General features: G+C 43.7%; 1 protein-coding gene across 1 annotated transcript in view; it reads right to left on the minus strand.

Annotated features, from left to right (window-relative positions):
* LOC135226995 (probable E3 ubiquitin-protein ligase HERC1) overlaps positions 1-22206 on the minus strand; it is an 83199-nt gene that overhangs the window by 31135 nt on the left and 29858 nt on the right. The gene's annotated exons all lie outside the window — the stretch shown is intronic.

Here is a 22206-nt window from a genome sequence, read left to right on the forward strand (position 1 = left end):
CTAAAAAGTTACGTCCGCCAAAATACTCCCACATAAAGCTAGTCCTGGACAGCGCAGTGGTAGTACATTGTATAAACAGAGGAGGCTCCAAGTCACGTCATCTAAATCATGTCATGGTAGCCATCTTCCTCCCTGGCGGACAAGTTCAGTTGGCATCTCTCCTACACTCACATAGCTGGAGTGAGAAACGTCATAGCAGATGCTCTATCCCGATCAGTACCTCTAGAGTCGAATGGTCACTGGACAACAGTTCGTTCCAATGGATTCTTCAGAGAGTTCAGGTCTACAGGTGGATCTCTTCGCATCCAAGCGAACCACAAACTTCCGTGTTATGTAGCCCCAAACCTGGACCCTCTGGCCTATGCCACGGACGCCCTTGGCTCTAGACTGGAACAACTGGGAGAAGATTTATGTCATTTCCTCCAGTGAATCTTCTCATGAAAGTGTTGAACAAACTCAGGACATTCAAGGGTCAAGTGGCTCTAGTAGCCCCAGACTGGCCGAAGAGCAATTGGTACCCTCTCATTCTGGAACTGGGTCTTCGCCCTCTTCGGATCCCCAATCCCAGGCTCTCCCAGTCAGTACAAACGAAGACTGTGTTCGCTTCCTCAGGATTCTCAAAACCCTAACTTTATGGATTTCATGAAGTTTGCAGCGAAAAGGGATGCGAACATTGACCCTCAGAATATTCTCTTCTTGGGGAATCCGATAAAAGAGATTCAACTTTGAGACAGTATGATGCTGCTGTCAAAAGTTAGCAACCTTCCTGAAAGAATCAGATATTAAGATCATGACAATCAATTCAGCTATATCCTTTTTCAGATCCTTATTTGAAAAAGGCTTAGCAGCTAGCACAATTACGACAAACAAATCAGCCTTGAAAAAGATTTTCAATTTGGGTTCAACATAGACTTTGACAGATTCCTACTTCTCGTCTATCCCCAAGGCGTGTGCTAGACTTAGACCTTCTGTAAGGCCTACGTCAGTATCATGGTTCTTAAACGATGTTCTAAAACTGGCTTCAGAAACCAATAATGACACATGCTCGTTTATAATGCTCTTAAGAAAAACCCTCTTTTTATTAAGCTTGGCCTCAGGAGCTAGAATTTCAGAACTGTCGGCTTTATCCAGAGATCCGGATCATATTCAGTTCCTTCCCACAGGGGAAGTGCTACTTTCTCCGGAACGTAGCTTTATAGCTAAGAATGAAGATCCTTTGATGAGGTGGGAACCATGGAAGGTACTACCCCTTCCACCAAGATGTATCTCTTTGCCCAGTTTCAACCTTGCGAGCCTTTCTATCTAGGACCTCCTCATCCTCATCGGGTCCTCTCTTTAAGAGAGAAAAAGGTGGCACTTTATCTATTAAAGGCATCAGGCAACAAATCCTGTACTTCATTAAACAAGCCAATCCTGACTCTTTCCCTAAAGCACATGATGTCAGGGCAGTAGCCACCTCAATTAACTATTTCCAACATATGAACTTCGATGAGTTGAAAAAGTATACTGGATGGAAATCGCCGACAGTTTTCAAACGTCATTACTTAAAGTCCTTGGAAGCTCTGAAATTTTCAGCAGTTGCAGCGGGGAACATAGTTTCCCCTGACTCTAGCTAAGCTTTAGTAGAAGATCCAGTCCTCCTTTCTACCTGCTTCACCCAACAGTTTGTCTATTCCTACCTTGTTCATTTACGGTCACCTTGTGTCTTAGCTGCTTTTATGATAATTTGGTGGGTGTCCCTTATTTTTTTTGCTAGGGACACTCACAATTGATGATGAATATTGATATGATGGATGTCATCCCCTTATTTTTATGCTAGGGGATACATCTTATTATAATGGTTACGGGTTTTGTATATTAAGTTATATACATTCCTTTATATATGATTATGATTGAGTTTGTTTGTTCAACTTGTTATGTTAATTGCTCTGTTCATTTTGATACATAAATTTTACACAGATACCATTTTGGTACATATATGCCATATTACCTCTGTATATATGTAAATTACCCTAAGTTAAGAAATATTATTAGAATTAAGTGTAATTTAAGCAATATTTCTATTTTTGTACCACTGTGTATATGTACCCTTACTAGCAATTATATTCTTTTATTTTTATTTTATCTTTTATTTGAGACCTCTTTTTAATTTTGTTGATTTCTTTACAATCTTGTGCTATTTCTCTGGTACGATTTCGCGCAGCGACACGAGCTGAGCCCAGAAAAGGGATTTTGACGTAAGGAAAAATCTATTTCTGGGCGATTGGCTCGTGTCGCCAGCGAAATCCCGCCCTACCCATCCCAGCGCCAAGATTGTCTGCTAACTTCAGGATGGCCACCAGAGGCGCAGCAGTCGGCAGCATGGGATGGAGTAGTAGTAGTATGTGCTGCCCACTCTGTGGGTCGGCTCTCCTCTTGGGGGATTTTGTAGTGGGAGAATTCTTTTGGCATTTGGCTCGTGGTAGTGGTCTCACTCGCCATAGTGTTCATACCGACACCCTCTTGGAGGGTGAGCGAGTCAGTTATACTGACCTTTTTCTTTATTTATTTATTCTCTGGTATGTGTTAGTACATTTACCCTAGAAATAATAGATTAAAGGATTTTCGCTGGCGACACGAGCCAATCGCCAGAAATAGATTTTTCCTTACGTCAAAATCCCCTTCCTATGATATATATATATATATATATATATATATATATATATGTATATATATATATATGTATATATATATATACGTATATGAGAGAGAGAGAGAGAGAGAGGTCTGTAATAATTTTCCATTACTAATTGAAATTGTCTGAATGACTCTGAAAATATTCACATCTTCGTATGGTAATACTTCAAGATCCATCACTCCCTAAAGCCCCTCAGATATCCCCCGGTACGAAACAATAAGACACTCGTAGGTTTCCACTGATACGCACTGAAATCTATCGAAAGTCTGGAAATATGCACTGGCGTGTATGGCAACACTTCACGTCGTCACTGATAAGGAGTGGTTTGGCAGCGACTTCCTGCCATGCGTGCTAGCACTTCCCACTCACTCCTGACTGCCTCAGGACGTATATGCATGAATGCTCTGTTAGGGGTCATTATTCCTAAATATCATACGGCATTATACGTCTGTCCTATACAACTTTCTTCGCCTACAGAATGCTAATGAAAGTCTGAACAAAGTGATCTGGTCGAAGGCATCAAAAAACATCTTTTATCAGAGCAACAGAATCCGATACCTTACTGCAAAAGCCATGATACAGTTCAACGAGGGCATGGTATCGGACACGTCTTTCACACCCATGGGGAAAATTAGTCTTGCCACAGCACAAAAAGTCGATAGGAAGAGGAAAAAAAGATGGCAAGCATTATTAGGGAAAAAAGAAGAAAAATACAAGAAAAGAAGAAAGTTATATGCAGAAGAAGCTAAAAGAAAAAGGAAGGAGGGCAAGACGTATGAAACTGGGGGGTTTTAGAATCTTTCATAATAGAGTAATAATAATTTTTTATAATAATAATTGTCTGATACGCTCATTGTAGCAATAATGTCTTTGTAAATAATAATTGCAGTAAGCATAGTATGTTGGGCGAAGTGCCCGATGCTCATATGGAAATCAGTAATAGAAATTTTAATAGTAGTGATTTATAATAATAATAGATGTCTTTGTAACTTTAGTAATAAGAATAATTATAATAATATTTCTGTAAATAATAATTATAGTAGGTATAATATATATCATTGCATGTTGGGCGAAGTGCCATATGCTCATAGTAAAAATAAGAAATATCATTAGTAATACTAATAATAATAATAATAATAATAATAATAATACTCTTAGTAACTCATATTAGTAATAAATCATAATTGTAGATCATACAGTAGTAAAAAAAAAAAATAAAAAAAAAAATAAAATAAAATCCAATATAACTTCACGTCTGTGAAGTGTAAATTTTATAGTATACCATTCAAAAATTGGTTGAAGTCATTTTCTATGATTAGTTTCATCAAAGGAAACCACTTTAGGGGTATCTATGAAATTTTTTTCCATTTTCTTATGTCCTCAGAAAAAAATCGATTTTTCTCGGGTTTGGTTTTTTTTCGGGAAAGGGGTGTAATTCTTTCATTGTCCTGCTTTTATGCCTTAAATAATATAATTTTTAGATGTTTTAGGCTATCAAGTGACATAATAACTACAAACTCTCAGAAGGTTTTGTCCCTAAATCGAGGTTTGAATTTTTTCTGAATATTCCTTCCCAACTATTCACTCATTTCTCGGCGGGGCTTTCGCTGAAGTTGTTACTCATTTTTTTGTTGCGACGTGCTTATTTACAGTTCTATTTTGATAATACTGTATGTGCATGTTCGAGGTGGATATACCAACATATTGTCAGACCGAATTTCTATTCAAGACAATAGTTTTCCGCCGATCATCAAATAACCTTTGGTACGAAGGGCACTGAATTTCACATTTTTTTTCATAAAATCATTTATTTTCCCTGTAGGATGATAAAACTCACAGAGAATATGCATTATTATAATGCTAATAATACCTGATAATTTCATTAGCCTGTCTTGATTAGTGTATTTTTGGCAAATATTTTTACGATCGGCACCCCTCCAAAGTGGAGCCTATTAAGTAAAACGAGGCAAACAACGATTTGCAGTTACAGTATGTTACTTGTATAATGGAAGAGAGCGAGAGGTTGTGCTTGAAGGCTAAAGACGTACCCACAGCTCTAATGTCAAGCACTCTAACCTTGAAAACAAGTAAAAGCTGTTCCCCATTGAAGAGGGCACCTCTTTTATCTAGTCTTTTAAGAAAAAGGAGAGAGCTTTCTACATTAAAGGTTGAGACAGGTCTTTTAACCAAACATCGTAGATCACTGGAGGGTCCTCAGATCTTCTCAGTTCTGTGACGGTAAAACTTTAAAGCTCTTACTGGACAAAGTACTCTCTCTTCATCCACTGTACCTAAGGCATTGCTCAGGATCTTAACATACTGAAAGAATGAGGCCAGAGTTTTGTTGGTGAGTCGTTCTTCTCTAGAAAACCTAAGGTGTAGGAGCATATTGTATTGTCTAGCACGAAACCTACCTTTATGTCAATCACTTGCATCTCACTGATTCTTTTGGTGGTTGTCAATGCTACCAAGAATACGGTCTTCTTATTAAAATTCTTGAAGAAACTTGAACGAAGTGGCTCAAAAATAGGTCCTGAAAGCCACTTCAGAACCATGTCATGGTTCCACGATATTAACTCAGACTCTTTTTTTGCTAACATGTGTCAAAAGACATCAGGAGATTGGAAATATCTTGGTTATTAGCGAGATCCTGGCCTCTATGCCAAAAAACTGAGCTGAGGATGGACCAGTAGCCCCTAATAGTTGACATCAACAATCCTTTAGAAGCTCACAGAAACAGCAAAAACTCTGCTATTTCTGTCACAGATGTCTCAGTGGTTGAGATGTTATTACTTCTGCACCAAGTGTGGAAGATTGACCACTTGTGCTGATAGACTTCTGCAGAAGATTGATATCTGCATCTCGCCATAGTGTCTGCAACTGCCCTTGAAAATCGTTCAGTTCTGAGCAACTTTCTGACAGTCTGTAAGCAGTCAGAGCTAGATCTGACAACAGTATTAATGAATAATAATATTTGAAAATTAGTAAATAATTTTTGTACATGTACTATCTTTTCCACGAAGAGAGAGAGAGAGAGAGAGAGAGAGAGAGAGAGAGAGAGAGAGAGAGAGAAAGTGCTGAACTATGTATCTATCTATCTATCTATCCATTTCTCATTCTACCCTTTGGCAGAGAGAGGAGAGAGAGAAGGGATGCACGAGAGACGGAGGAAGTGAGGATGAAGATTCGAGAAGGGAGGATGGAGGGGACTGCAGAGGAACGAGATCGGAGAGAATGAGAGAAGGAACTCACGAGAGTACTTCGATCGATGATAGGAGAGAGAGAGAGAGAGAGAGAGAGAGAGAGAGAGAGAGAGAGAGAGGAAGTAAAGTAGAAATAATATGATCATGATTTGGCAACACATATGTACAGCTTACACATAAGATGTGGGTGTTGAGTTTTGTTTCTTTAATTTTTGAATATATAACTTACTATAGAAATACATAAATATTGTAATAACAGTGTACCGGGTGTATCAAAATTAGAGGCCCCCCCTCCAAAGAACAAATGGAAAGTTATGAAGTTTTCTGCTATAGCCTATCTCCAAGTACATTATCTTAAGTTTTTATTAAGCTATTTTTCATTTTACATTTCTTGTATTTTCAGACTGAGTGACGGAGTTAGATACAGCCATGGCTAACGACTCAGAGGAAATCAGATGGACTGACCGAATCCGAGCTATAACCTACAGAGAGGCCAGGGATGCTGGTGCATCCTTCATTTCCTGTTCCTGGATAGCTAAATACATTAAAAGAGATGAATCATTTGTTAAAGAAACTGGAACAAAAATCCACAAGACTGTCATCGTGAAAAGAGTGAGAATCTTGGGAGGCCTGAAGTCCTTTCTCAGGAGTCAAAAGACATCATAGCTGAGGCAGTGGGTAGACCAAGAAAGTCTTTACATAAATTGGGGCTTGAACTAGAAACAAAAAGGGGAAAGAAGAGAAGTTATAGTGCTGTATATCGTGAGTTGAAAAAATCTTGTATCAAGCCACTTCATGTTATCAGCAAGCCCAACATCACTCAGCAACAGAGAGAAGACCGAGCATGGTTTTGTGGTTCATTTCTTAAAGATTGAGATAATGCTGACTTTCTCCATGTTGCCACATCAGATGAATTCTTCATTTACACAGTCAGGAAGCCAAATCATAAAAATGACATAATTTGGACTGCAAAATTGGATATCAGTGATGACATGTGCTATCGCCAAGTTGTGACATTTCCTGAATGTTTGGAAATTTTTCTCTGTTTCACAGCCAAACGGTTAATATGGATCATCAAAGAAAAAGTACAGTCATGGAATGGTGAATACTTCAGAGACACTGTAGTTACTGGTGGAGTATTTCCTTTCCTCAAAGAATTGTGTTATCTGTTGAAGAAGTCACATTTTTGCATGATAAGATACGGAGTTTCAAGGCTCTTCAGACACAGGAGCTGCTTCAAAACAGTGGTATCAATTTCTTCTCATCAAGTGAATTTCCAGGTACCTCTCCTGACTACTGTGTGTGTGTGAAAACATTGGTAGTATCTTAAAGGATCGTGTTGAAGCGCGCACAGTGAACTATGATGGTATACCAAGCCCCGACGACCTGCGAAGAGAGGTGACCGAAGTGCTCAGGGAAATGGAGTTTGAGTCTCAGCTTTTTTGTGATTTGCTGAAGTCATACCCCTCAAGAATACAGGCTGTGGTACAGGCAGATGAAGGCAACACAGAATATTAAATACTCTGAGAATATTAAATAAATACCTGTTCTGAATTACTTTTGTTTTTGCCATATCAATTTTAGTTTATGCTGTAGAGGGGGAGGGGGGGGGCCTCTAATTTAAAAACACCATGTATTATTATTTTGTTTGGTCTATCACTGCCATCCAATTTGACTGGGTAGTTTTTATAGTGTGGGGTTCCAGGTTGCATCCTGCCTCCTTAGCAGTCCATCACTTTTCTCATTGTGCGCCATTTCTAAGAGCACACTCTACTGTATGAGTCCTGGAGCTACTTCGGCATCTAGCTTTTACAGGTTCCTTTTCAAGGGTCTTGGGACCATGCCTAGTGTTCCTATGATTACGGGTACAATTTCCACTGGCATATCCCATATCTTTCTTATTTCTATTTTCAGGTCTTGATACTTATCAATCTTTTCTCTCTCTTTCTCTTCTACTCTGGTGTCCCATGGTATTGTGACATCAATGAGTGATACTCTCTTCATGGTTTTGTCAATCAACATTATGTCTGGTCTATTGGCACCTATCACTCTATCTCTTATGATACCATAGTCCCAGAGGATCTTCCCTTGATCGTTTTCTTTCACTCCTTCAGGTTGGCATTCATACTACTTATTACTGCAAAATAGTTGGTGTTTCTTGCACAGGCTCCAGTGGAGGGCTTTTGCTACTGATCGTGCCTCTTTTTGTACTGGTTGTGTGCAAGTGCCGGACAGTTGCTTGCTATATGGTTTTTGGTCTCATTTTTCATATTACACTTCCTGCATATGGGTGAGATGTTAATTTCCATCTATCATTATCTGGATATATCTGCTTCTTAGGGGCCTGGTCTTGTGCCGCAGTTAGTATTCCTTCTGTTTCCTTCCTGATTTCTCCCCTCTGTAGCCATTGACATGTTTCATCGCTGGCCAGTTCTTTAGTCGGTCTCATGTCTGTCCATGGATTGGTTTTTTGTGCTATTCCTCTGTTCTGATTGTCATTCTCCTGTCTCTGTATATTTCTGGGTCTTCGTCTACTTTTATCAGTCCTTCTTCCCATGCACTCCTTAGCCACTTGTCTTCACTGGTTTTCAAGATATTGCCCCAGTGCTCTGCTCTCAATGTTGACATAGTCCTCTATGATTAGTATTGTCATGTGTTTCCTAGTTTTCTGGTCTATGCTGAGGAGTTCAGCCTTCATCCACCCAACTACTCATGCACTGTAGCTGATTACTGGTACTGCCCATATGTTTTTGGCTTTCACCATATTTCTGGCATTGAATTTTGAATTGAGTATCGCCTTAAATCTCTGCATATATTCTTTCCTGATCATGTCCTTCATCTCTTGGCATTTTATATCCTCTCCTATTATTCCCAGGTATTTGTATCCTGTCTCATCTATGTATTTGAAGCTATTCCCATCTGGTAGCTTTATCCATTCAGTCCTTGTTACTTTGCCTTTTTGTATGTTGACTAAGGCAAATTTTTTATATTCCAAACTCCATCCTGATGTCCCCAGATACAATTCTTACAGTCTGGATTAGGGTGTCTATTTCCTTGATGCTCTTACCATACAGCTTGATGTCTTCCATGAACATCAGATGGTTAATTCCAATGCCTCCTTTCTCGAGTTGGTACCCAGCATCCATCTTCTGCAGTACTTTTGTCATTTGAATCATGTCTACTACAAGAGTAGTGGGGACAGTGAGTCGCCTTGAAAGATCCCTCTCCTGATTATTAACCTCTCCTAGTCTTATCCAAGAGCTTGTCAGTACTGTATTCCAGTTGTGCATTGTATTTCTGAGGAAGCTGATGATGTTTTCCTCTGCCCCATATATATTCAAGCATTCTATTAGCCATGTATATGGTATCATGTCAAAGGCTTTCTTGCAGTCAAACCATGCCATGTTTAGGTTAGTTTTCCTTCTTTTACTATTCTTCATTACCATTTGGTCTATAGAAGTTGGTCTTCTGTGCCCCTACACTTCCTTCTGCAGCCTTTCAGTTGGTGGGGGATGGTTTGTATCCTCTAGGTAGTTGTATAGCTTTTCACTGATGACACCTGTTAATCACTTCCACATTACTGGTAGGCAGGTGATAGGCCTGTAGTTACTTGCTATATTTCCCTTGTTCTTGTCTTTTTGTACTAAGGATGTTTTCCCTGTGGTCATCCATTTGGGTGCATAGTGGTGTATTATTATTATTATTATTATTATTATCATTATTATTGTTATTGTTGTTGTTGTTGTTGTTGTTGTTGTTTTTGTTGTTGTTGTTGTTATTATTATTATTATAACCTGTCATTGCAGGCTCTCAAGTATGGTCGGGAGAATCCCTGGGGCAGGTCGATTTTCATTGGTTCCTGGGATGGTGACTCATACGGCGAGTGTTCTTGAGTCTTACGGACCTCCTCAGGCTGGGATTATCACTGGAAGCCTCTTGATTGGCTCCTACCCGAGTGACATCACCCCCAGTAATATTTTCATTATGTGTGGCACGTCCGTGTTGGTCATCTCATGCGCGCTGGTACTTTCGTTGGGAGGCAGGGACGTGGTCCTCTCCACACGTCGGTATCAGGAATGCTTCTTGTGTGGTGTTTATTGGATGATTTTGCTTTAGGATAAAAAGCACTTCTAGGAGGCGCAGACATTGTGGGTTGGAGGCTCTTCCGATGATTTTTATATTCCTGATGATGTTGTCACTCATGATGTTCTGCTGGTGTTCTGCAAGGGCATGCTGCCTAATGGCACCCTCCTGGGTGTGGCAGGAGATCCTCTTTGACAAGCACATTGTCGCCATACCTATGTAAATCCCAGGGCATCCTTGGGCGGGGCATATAGGTAGACGACGTTGGACTGCTTTAGGGGGTCTCCTGTGGGGCAGGGAGGGATTGTTCCTCATCAGGAGGTCCTTCATATGCTGATTCTTATAATAAATAATGAGGGACACTCTCTTCCCTTCCTCTGTGGGGCGGACGTGATCCTCTATTATTTTCTTGATGGCAGTTTTGTTATCCTTGTATTGCTGGTGGATGAAGGCTTTGTAGAACAGTTTTATATCCTCTGGGGGTGGAATGTTCTTTTTCTCTTCCTTTGTCATGTACCATTTGTTGATGGCAGCTTGTATTTCTGTTTACGTACTAGTTTATTAGAGTACCCATTGTTGATCAGCATCTGAGATGCTCGGTCAAGTTCGAGGTGAGTGTCCTGCCATGTCGAACAGTGAGAGAGGGCCCTCCTGATGAAGACCATGACAGTGGTGTTCTTGAACTGCGCAGGACACTCACTATCTCCATTTAGACATATTCCAAGGTTTGTAGCTTTGGTGTAGACAGTCGTGGTAAGATTCTGATCCATCATGACAAGAACGTTGAGGAAGGGGAGTCGATCATTGCTGCTGTACTCGATGGTGAAGTTGAGTGCACTGTGATGCAGAACTGCTGCTGAAGGGCTTCTACCTCATCTTCAGAGTTGGCTTGTATGAAGATGTCATCTATATATCACCTGTATCTGCGGGGACATCTGTGTTGAGAGAAGACCCTTTCTTCCAATTCTCCCATGTTGAAGTTAGTGAAGAGGACTCCTAAGGGGAACCCCATCGCTACGCCGTCCTTCTAGGGGTACATCTGTCCTCAGTGGGTGGTGAAAGGGGTTCTCTTCATGCAGATATCCATCAAGGTTCTTAATATTGACCTGCCCCAGAGGTTCTCCAGATGGTACTTGAGAGCCTGCAACAACAAGTTATAAGGAGAAGGACTCGCTAATGGAATTCAGTCCCTCAGCAGTCAACGCTAGAAAATGTCCTGTAGGTCTGGACAAAACGTCGCGTTGTGGAGAGAGAGGAGAGAGAGAGAGAGAGAGAGAGAGAGAGAGAGAGAGAGAGATAATAAACACCAAAGATGATTCAACAACCAAAGTTTACCATGCCCTTTGGTGTGTTGCTTGCCAGTCTAAGCAACAGAGAGAAAGCTGTCATCAGAAAAATAGAGAAGACTCGTTACAAGATTGATAATGCTGAAGCAATAACCATTTTTAACAAAACCTGCCCACAAGAGGGTCTCCTTCCAAAATATACAAACATCAGGCTGCACAACCCCACAGCAAGAAATAAAGATATGACCAGGGACTTCAGAATGTCCCTCCTATAGTGGCAACTATGGGAGAAAACTGATGATCTAAAGACCCGAAGGAGGAACATCACCGCCTGCGTGAAGAATTGGTGGAAATATGTGCTGAAGCTATGGAATTGACAATACCAGATATGACATCCCTACAAGAGACCGCCACCACTAAACAGACGACTGTGCAGAGGACCAGCGCAAACCTCCCACCTACGAAGAAATCAGTGCATGTCTCATCTACCTGAGCAAGGAAGACACGTGTAACCAGGTTAGGGGAGTAACTCGCAAACTTGTCACCCTCAATGGCAGAAAGCCAAGCATCCAGGAGAAGACTCAAAGGTATATTAACCTCACTGCATACCAGCCCACCCCCCCGAAACAAGACAACCTATTAAACCTTGGGCTAAACTGCTACTTCATGTCTAAGCCGAAGAAGCATGAGAAATACCTGGAGATCGAGATGCTCCCCGACTCAATCAAGCAGTTGGAAGCCAAGAAGATCCTGGTAGCAACGGACGGCCTTCAACCTCTTCTGCTAGCAGAGGCCCATACGAACAGGGGGTCATACTCAAGCGGAATTTACTCCAGAGATATGAAAGAGGCAGCCACAGATCTGAAGAAGAGAGAAGACATCACTGTAAGACGCGCAGACAAGACAGCTGCGTTCGTGCCCATCAGCACCTTGGATTATTTCAAGAAACTCGACACCATCTTGTCTGATGCCTCCAAGTTTGAGAAGCTTACAAGGAACCTGGCAGAAGACATCAAACGCAATGCCAATCAGGTCATCATGGCCGTGAATGCTGCTACAAATGCCACACACCACCTGCCCATCCAAGGAGACTACAGTAGGAAGGCAACCCCCTACGCCCAATCATCAGCTAAATACTGGTGATAGGTGGTGATGTCTTGCATTAGAAGACGAAAGATTGCAGGATGGGAGAAATGATATCCCGAGTTGTAGATTGGTTTATTCCAAGCAGCAAAAGGTAAATATGTACAGAGGCTCTGCAGGGCTTGCAGCTCGCGCCAAGAGAAGCAAGAAGAAGTAGCATGCGCATGTGCAGACTTCATGATACAGGGCGACACATGCGGATGCGTTCACAATAGGTGATTTTATTAAATGCATGGAAATGAATGGTACAGCAATTGCATAGTAAAATATACATTATTCCACACCTCCCCTTCCCCTTTTGCGTTCAAAGAGGTATTTTGAACGTACTAAACAAATTACATGTAGATATGTACATTATGTAGGCCTGTTCAATCTTGGGGACCTGCGAGGGGCTTTGGAGGGAATTGATGACTTTTCCATGTCTGGGCTAGGGACCACAGGGAGATCAGAGTTGGGAACTTGACTGGGGCTGGGCAGTGGATATAGGAAGCGACAGTTCCAACGTAACACTCGACCACTTGGGAGACGGATCTCGTACTCGCGTGATCGTGCACCACCCATGACAATCCCAACTGTGTCCCATTGGTGGGATGTCGGGTCCTGGAGACGGACATGTTGGCCCACATTAAGCCTGGGCAGGGGGCGGGCGTGGGCGTCATAGTTGCGCTGCACCTGAGCAGCTCTGGCAGCGGCTCGGCGGTCGCAGTCATGGGCCTTTTCCTGCCAATCTTCTGTGAATGACTGAGGATGGGCAGGCACACATGTACGGAGAGGGTGACCATACAGTACCTGGGCAGGAGAGTGACCAGACTGGTTGGGTGTGTTTCTCAGCTCAAGGAGACCACGATCGAAATCCTCGCAGTCGATGTTTCCTGTGGAGGCCGTTTTGAGGATCAAGTGCTTGACAGCCTTGACAGCGGCCTCAGCGTGTCCATTAGACTGTGGGTAATGTGGCGACGAGGTGATGTGGTGTACACCCCAACGTTCTGTGAAGTCGGCGAATTCTTTGCTGGTAAACTGAGGTCCTCCATCGGTGCGCAGGCGTAAGGGAACACCCACCTCTCTGAAGTAGCGGCAGAAGTGCCGTATGGTCGAGGAGGCAGTAGTGTCACCCTTGCAAGGGACAACCACAGGCCAGCCAGAGAGGCGGTCGGCGACTACAAGAAAGGACTTCCCAGCTACCTGGAAGAAGTCCGCCGATACCAACTCAAAGGGCCTGGATGGATGGTCGTCGTTGTGGAGAGGCTCCCGTTGTTGGCTGGGACGCAGGACTTGGCACGGCTCGCAGGCAGCGACGGTGTTGGCGATGTCCGAGTCTATCCCAGGCCAGAAGACGGTTTGTCGAGCCCGACGTTTGGTAGCCTCGACACCAAGGTGACTATCATGGAGTCTGGCGAGTGTGTGGCGACGTAGAGCTGCAGGAACTAGTATTCTTGCCCCGTAGAGCACGAGGTTGCCATCAGTAGAGAGGGCTTCTCGCAGCTTCCAGTACAGTGATAAGGATGCATATAGGTCGTAGCGGTTCGTGGGAAACCCAGAACTGATGCAGTCACGAAGGCGAACGTAGGTGGGGTCGGCCTGTGCTGCTATCGACATGTCCTGTAGGGTTCGGTCGGCATCAATGGTTGGGGCATCCTCGTCCTGGGAAGCTGTTGTAGCGTTGAGACAGAATAGCACATGTGCCGTTACCTCAGCGCAGCCAGTCATATCCTCAGAGGTGGGGTAGCTGACTGGTACACGAGAAAGTGCATCTGGGATGCATAGAGACTTGCCGGCGCGCCACACTGCAGTAAATTGATATTGCGACATGCGCTCCTTCATTCGCTGGAGCCGTGGGTTTTCAACCATGTCCAGCGTGTAGCTGTTGATGATAGGCACCAATGGGCGATGGTCGGTTTGCAGGGTGAAGGTGGGCAGTCCTTTGAGGTATAGGCAGCACTTTGGGAGGGCCCAAGATACTGCAAGCATCTCCAGTTCAATTGTTGCATACCTTGTTTCGGCGTCTGCGAGAAAGCGGGATCCACACTGGACTACTCGGAGATGTCCAGATCCATGGTCCTGGAGGAGAGCGTAGCCTACTCCGTAGAGGCGAGATGCATCGGTCTGGAGAATGGTTGGCAGGGTTTGGTCAAAAGACGCAAGAACAGAACAAGTGGGCTTGAAAGTGCTTGTTTCACACGTTTGAAGCCCTGGTCATGGTCAGGTGTCTAAAGAAAAGAGCGCTTGGGGCTCATGAGTGGTCGAAGGGGCTGTGCAGTCAGGGCAATATCTGGGGTAAACTCAGCCAACTGGTTTACTAATCCCATGAAGGAACGTAAGTCCGTCAGGTTGGATGGTGTAGGGAAGTCTTGCAGAGCAGCAACTCGTCCCGGGTCAGCAGCAATTCCTTCTTCGGAAAGGGTGAAGCCACAGAAATTCACTCTGGTCTCTGCCACTGTGAACGTTTTCTTTGTTGAGGAGTGATGCCATTTTGCGGCAGCGGGTGAGCAATTCGTGGATCCTGTGGTAGTGTGTCAGTAGGTCATCATCGAAGATGAGAATGTCATCAACAACCTTGACACACTTCTTCATACCTTGGAGAGCTAGGTCGCCGCGGTAACAATAGGCATCAGTGGCAGCGAAGCCCATAGGTCCCCGGCAATGCTGGAAGCGTCCATAAGGCGTAATGAAAGTGGTGAGGTGCCGGTCCTCTTCTGCTAGCTCCATCTGCCAGTAGCCATGTAGAGCGTCCGCGGTGGTGAAGAACTTGGCGGTGGAGTCAACAGAACGGACAGCAGCTAAGGGCGTGGGCGAAGGGTGGGCTGGACGGGAGACTTGTGCGTTCAGCTTCGTGAGATCCACTGTGATTCGAACTCCCTTGGCCTTAGGAACGACAACTAAAGGGTGGCACCATTCTGATGGCTCATCTCCACAAGGCTTAATGATTCCCTGTTGTACCATGGAGTCTAATTCATTCTTGACGGGTTCGCGGAAAGTGTAGGGTATCTGCCTTGGGGTGTGGATTTTCATGGGAGAGCCGCCCATCGGCCTCAGTGGAGCTGCTTTAAGGTCTTCCTTTGACACGAGTACATCCTGAAAGGTTTGTAAGAAATACTCTCGGGCCTCAGCAGGGGTCGTGTCAGCATGCAGGGGTAGCTCCTTGCATCGATTAACGTGGGTGACCTGTAGGATGGGCCGCGGAAAGCCCTGGCGGATGATGGCCAACTCTTGCAAAGTGCATAGGACAGGAGTGGCATCTGAACGCGTTCGTGGACTTGAATCGTGGCGAGGCAGGACCGTTTGGCCAAGGACAAGGTGGCCTTAAGGGTTCCTAAAGCAGGTGTCATCTTTGACCCATCTGCCGTGAGGGTCACTGATGTTGCAGGAGGCTGTAGCTCAGTCCTGGGAATGCGAAGGAGTTCCAAGTGCTGGGGGCCCATCACCGATACATCAGCTCCTGTGTCAGGCAGCATCATTATCTTCGATGTCTCACCCCTGTAGGTGAGGGCGATGGATATAGGTGATGGTGAGGAGTCAGTTGATGAAGAAGGAGTCTCAACCTTGCAACAGCTAGAGGGCTTGCTAGAAGGGGGCGTGGCATTGGGCGGGCCGCCCTGCTTGGCGTTCATCTGCTGACGGCAGTACTTGTCATAGTGGCCTACTCGGCCGCAGTGTCTGCATGTGGCCTTGTTGGCGGGGCACTTTGGGGTTCTGCGCCAGTGTCCTTTGCAGCCACAGTTTACACATACACTGTTGCTGGCTGGGTACTTTCCTGTTGAGCTGTGCTTCCTTGTGCAGGAAGGGCATAAAGTGTCCTTGTTAGGGGTTGGTAGCGAGGTAGAACCCCTGTTGCCATGTCCTTTGATTTTTTTATACGTGGAGACGGCACACAATTTAGAAGGAGGGGCACGTATGGCGGTAGTGGCTGTCCGTGTGGCCTCATATGAGCGACATTCGTTAACCATGGTGGCCAATGAAACTGCAGCGTCCAGGGCAATGAGTTTGTGAGTGAGCTCCTCGTCTCTGACTCCCATGATAATGATCATCTTCAGCTGAGTCTCCTCACACACAGCAGAATGGCCAGGACAGACGTCGATTTCTATGCTACATGCGTTCAGTCGGACGTAGAAGTCGCTGAAAGCTTTCCCCTTCCCTCTGCTTGCAGGAGAGCAGGTCCCTGCATCGTAGAGCTTCATTTCGCAGGTTCTTGATGTGTTCCTGGAGAATATTCAAGACCTCGTCAACACTCCGATCCGTGTCTGGTGGTACGTTGAGCGTGTGCTCGAGTATTCTTTGGGTCTCCAGGCTGAGGCACATACGAAGCTGTATCATCTGTTTCCTGGTAGGTAATGTCCCTAAGTCCACCATCACACTGTAGTCATCCCAGCGTCTACGCCATTCCCTGAACACTTGGTATGTGGCATCAGGACGTAAGGGCGGCGGGGTCTGGGCGTTGGCTTTCTGTGGGGGTGGTGGCTGGGTGGACGATGGCACTGAGGATTGTGTGGGAAGTTGTTGCGAGTCCACTTGTGTTGCTTGCTGCTGGGCTGAATTGACGCTAAGTAGCTGCAACAATGCGATGAAACGTTGAGCTTCCTCCTCTCTTCTTAAGTTGTCCTCTTGGCGGCGTAGATCCTCTTCGTGACGACGTTGTTCCTCTTCATAACGACGTTGTTCTTCCTCTCTCCGACGTGCAACCAACTCGGCCTGTCGAGATTCCTCCAGGTACTTGATGAGGAGCCTTAACTCCGTATTTGGAGCTGTGGGAGGCGGTATACTCAGGTGCGGTGAGAGCAAAGGTGGGGTTTCCAGCGATGCCAAACCTGGAAGGGTTCGACGGTCTGTTGGTGAGACTGGGTGTGAAGGCAACTGGCGGTCCTCAGGGTCCTGGTCGTGTTGCATATCCCCAGGCTCGTCTTGATGTGAAGCAGAAGCCATTATGAACAGTTTTCTGCAATGTCAACTGCAGTTTAAAGGAAGAGAAGAACGATGAGGAAGACTTTCTACAGTTTTTTATTAAAAAGTTACTGTAAATAATTCTTCATCTGTTGTGGCGAATCCTGGCGGGCCGGTGGAGAGTGGGCTGGGTGGGCTCCTGGGGGGTGGGCGGTAGGGTGGGGAGTGGGGAGCGACCACTCGACCGTTGAAAAAATGAGTCGGCAGTGTATGGCAAATGATGAGCGTGGGTGGATGTGCCTCGGGCTCTGTAGCTGGATATGAAAATAAGGGTACCCGTAGAGCTGGGGCAAGGCACAAGAAAAATAAAACCCACTAAAATCAAAGCACTGACATTACACTGCACTGCACAAACACTGCATGAACATATCATAAACACCGTACTAGCACTGTAAAATCCAAAGGCGGCCGAGGGGTAATGGCGGCTGGGTTTGAATGCTGATTCCGGTGTTCCTTGAAAATGCTGAATGGTTTCGTCACTGCGCCATGGTGATAGGTGGTGATGTCTTGCATTAGAAGACGAAAGATTGCAGGATGGGAGAAACGATATCCCGAGTTGTAGATTGGTTTATTCCAAGCAGCAAAAGGTAAATATGTACAGAGGCTCTGCAGGGCTTGCAGCTCGCGCCAAGAGAAGCAAGAAGAAGTAGCATGTGCATGTGCAGGGTTCATGATACAGGGCGACACATGCGGATGCGTTCACAATAGGTGATTTTATTAAATGCATGGAAATGAATGGTACAGCAATTGCATAGTAAAATATACATTATTCCACAAATACAAACCCGACTTATGCCTTTGGCTAAGTGTCTTAATAAAATTCTTACTCCCTATATCCCATCCAGGTATTGCCTTTATCCACCAGCAATACAAGGATGATGAAACTGCCAAGAAAATAATAGAGGATCATGTCCGCCATGCAGAGGAAGGGAAGAGAGTGTCCCTCATTAATTATAAGAATCGGAGTAATAAGGACCTCCTGATGAGGAACAACCCCTCCCGTTCAGCAGGAGACCCCTACAGCAGTCCAACGTCGTCTACTGATATGTATGCCCCACCTAAGGATGCCCTGGGATTTACTTTGGTATGACGATGATATGCCTGTCAAAGAGGATCTCCTGCCACACCCAGGAGGGTGCCATTAGGCAGCACGCCCTTGCAGTACACCAGCAGAACATCATGAGAGATGAAATCATCAGGAATATAAAAATCACTGGATGAGCCTCCAACCCCCGACATCTGCACCTCCTAGAAGTGCTTTTTACCCTTGAGCAAAAGCCTCCGCTGAACACCACACACGAAGCATTCCTGATACCAACATGTGTGAGGAAGACCACACCCCTCCCTCCCAACGAAAGTACCAGCACGCATTAGATGACCAACACCAGATGTGACACACACATTATAATTATTATTACTATTATATAATGTATAGTATAGTCATGAAAAATAAAATAAACAAATATACACTAATTAGTGAAAATTTCTCAATGAAAAAGTCAGCAAATTGCCAAATTTTTCACAAATAAATTATAGATAGGCTCTACAGAAAAATCAGCAAATAGGTGAGTCCGCGAATCTTGAGAATGCGAATACATGGAGTTGACTGTACAGTCAATTGTGAGTATTTCTTGGTGAAAAATACAGTGAATAGGTGAATTTCCTGTGAATAATGTCTACAGGCAGTCCTCGGTTATCGACAGCCTCGCTTATTGGTGATCTGGTTTTATGGTACTTGTCTAGCACAAAAAATCAGCAATTTTTTGTGCCAAAATGCGCCAATTTCTGCTTATCAGCGCCGATAACAGAATATTTGTGCCAATGCATACCTAACAGAGGCGCCATTAACCGGTTATTGGGGCACCAAATGTTATTTTCGATTATCGGTAACTTTTACTTATCAAGCCGTCGGAATGGAACCCCTACGGATAACCGGGGACTGCCTGTATACATACTATGCTCCATAGTAAAATCCTTGAATAGGTGAGTCAGTGAATAGAAGGGGTCAACTGTACAGGCTTGACTGAGGGGCCAACTACCCGGATGCAAACCACTTCAGATTCCCTTGGACTTTAAGTATGACTCTTCCCAGGTTAAGGGAAGTATGACAGTGACTTAGGTCTAGAAGAGCTGGTGGGCTGGATAATCACCTCCTCCAATTAACAACACTTCACTATTACAAGGTTAACATATGTGTTAACCCAGATATTAAACTGGCAAAGTCACAGGAAGGAAGTGAGGGAGCCAGGCACAGGATATAAGAGGGCTAATAGCAGGAGAGAAAAATTTGATGCAGAGAGTGGCGCCAGATGATCAGGAGCTGGCACCAGGTGCTTGGGTACTTCCAGGCTGTAGATGACACCCAGGCACTCGGTGTTGATTCTTGGCTGTCAAGGAAGTCTTATTTATCCAAAAGCTCATCACCCCCAGAATAAGCAATTTCTCCCCTTACTACATTCTGCCCTTGCACTTTTTCAGTTCTCTGCAAAGGAAAGTGCAATAAGTTTTAAGCAATTCTCTACAAACTATTGTTTGAAGCACACAGAGTACCATCATACAGACATATCTCAATTCCTTTCAAACTGTGGAAGAGAAAAAAAAAGTTGATTTGTGTGAATGAATGCTTGATTTTTCGTGGCCATTTTTCCAACTTGTGAATCTGACCTGTTGTTAGTTGCTGAGTTGAGAAAGACTTTGGTGGAATGTAATTAGGAACAGGAGTCAAACCTCAAGCAACAACAGTACTTGAGCAAGCATATAGGGGTTTTGAGGGAGATCAATGATTCCAGGCTACACATCTTTGGGCAGCTGGAAATATCAATTTAGGAACTGAAAGAACAACCAGAGGCTCTCTACAGAAGGAGCTGCTGACAAAGTGAAAATTAAAAGTTTATGCAATATGTATTGTTGCAGTATTAGGATTAAGGAACTAAGTTTTGGGTTCTCAGATGGTCGTGGTAATGTTAAGTTAGGTATTAAAGGATAAGATTAGATTAAGTTGCATATTGTGAGTTTAGCGTTAATAAATTAGGTTAAGGAGAATTAGTGTTTTATTTTTTAAGAATCTTTTTAAATCTGCTCCCATTAGTATCCTGCTCCATTTGTGTAGCTTGAAAAGCTGCTCCCATTAGTATCCTGCTCCATTTGTGTAGCTTGAAAAGCCCCCACAAAACATTATTTGAGACTTGCATATATGTATTTACCACCGAAAATATCGGTTCAGTAAGCGAACACAATACTTACATTATAATATGCAACTCGGAAAAGGAGAGTTAATCAATTGACTGCAAATTGGCTGTAACAAAGGGATTTTGACGTAGGAAAAATCTATTTCTGGGCGAGGAAGCCGTGTCGCCCAGTGAAATGTGTCTGCTTTAGCACTATTTCTAGTAAAATATTGCTATAATACCAGAGAACTGCTAAATTGGACATGTCAGAGGCCTTTGACTCGCTCACCTATATAAAAGGTGTCGGTATAAAACTGGGGCGAGTGTTAAACACTACCACAGCAACCCCTCCAATTAGCCTTTTCCTCATCAAAAGACCCTAAATACGGGGAGCCGACCCATAGGTCACACCTAGCCACCCCGTTGAAGGCGTCTGTGACGTCATACTTTTCGATAGCCATATCGTGTTCGGATGCTCGAATATAGCTATCTGTTCTTTTATTTTTATTCTTGGTTATGGATCGTCAATCTACCTCTTCACCCAAGTTAAGTACTGGTTCTGCCCTTTTTCAACATTTAGGGAGTGAATTTGCCTTTCGTTTTGCCTTTATTTAGGGTTTTGTTAGGCGTCACTTTTAAGTAGCGGGCGGGTGGCGAGTCGCCTTTACGGCTTACCCTTGATTTGTACCGATTTCGAGTGGTCTTCCTCTCTGCTTGTAACATGTAATATTTCAGTACATATATTTATTTATTTCTTGGGTGGCAGTTTAAGTCGATCCTATTTTCGTTTATGTTTTTGTTATTTTCATTATTTTCATGTTTTTCACGGGGGTCTTTATTCGAGCACGTTTCTTTGTTACGTGTTTCACCATATATCCACCGTTATCCCTTTTATTTTTAAGTTTTATACCGACACCTTTTATATAGGTGAGCGAGTCAGAGGCTTCTGACATGTCCAATTTAGCAGTTCTCTGGTATTATAGCAATATTTTACTAGAAATAGTGCTAAAGCAGACACATTTCACGGGAGCGACACGGCTGAGCCCAGAAAAATATGATAAACTTGAATCGGTTCTTGACAACAAAACCAATAAAATACTGATCCTGAAAGTGATAAGCTTGAAGGTTCCTGGAAATCAACAATAATACATCACTGTGCTTCAGAAGAGAATAAGATTGTCTGCTAAGTCACTCCTAGTATTCCCATTAGTGGGCGGGACTAGTCCCCTACACTAAACAATGAAGGCGCTAGCTCGAATTTGAATTTAAGCTACTGCACAAGTTGAAACTATAGCTATATAATTACTTAGTAAGTTACTTATTTATATAATAATATATACAGTTTGTCCTGCATTTCAACACCCAAGTAAAGTGTATGTATGTACCACTAAGTGGTTCTCTTGTCCAGCCTAAACTTTTAAGCAGTTAGTGGATAAGGGTTCTGTAAATATATGGTATGTATGCCAGACATAGTCTAAATCTCATGTACTTCCAAAGTTATGGCCAAAGTAATAGACTAGATGAAAATGTACATAGCTGGACACATGGAATGACCAGTTATTTACTAAATTTACTAAATTATTCTTGTGTGGTCACTTTGGGCTATAAAGAACATAGGGAGTACTGTTTACTATGCAATTTGTGTGAAACACAGCAGGAAGCATCTACTCTACACCCAGCTCCTTTACTTCATTCAAAGAAATTAATTTTTT

Source organism: Macrobrachium nipponense, chromosome 15 (assembly GCF_015104395.2).
Source record: "Macrobrachium nipponense isolate FS-2020 chromosome 15, ASM1510439v2, whole genome shotgun sequence".
In the NCBI taxonomy this organism is placed as follows: domain Eukaryota; kingdom Metazoa; phylum Arthropoda; class Malacostraca; order Decapoda; family Palaemonidae; genus Macrobrachium; species Macrobrachium nipponense.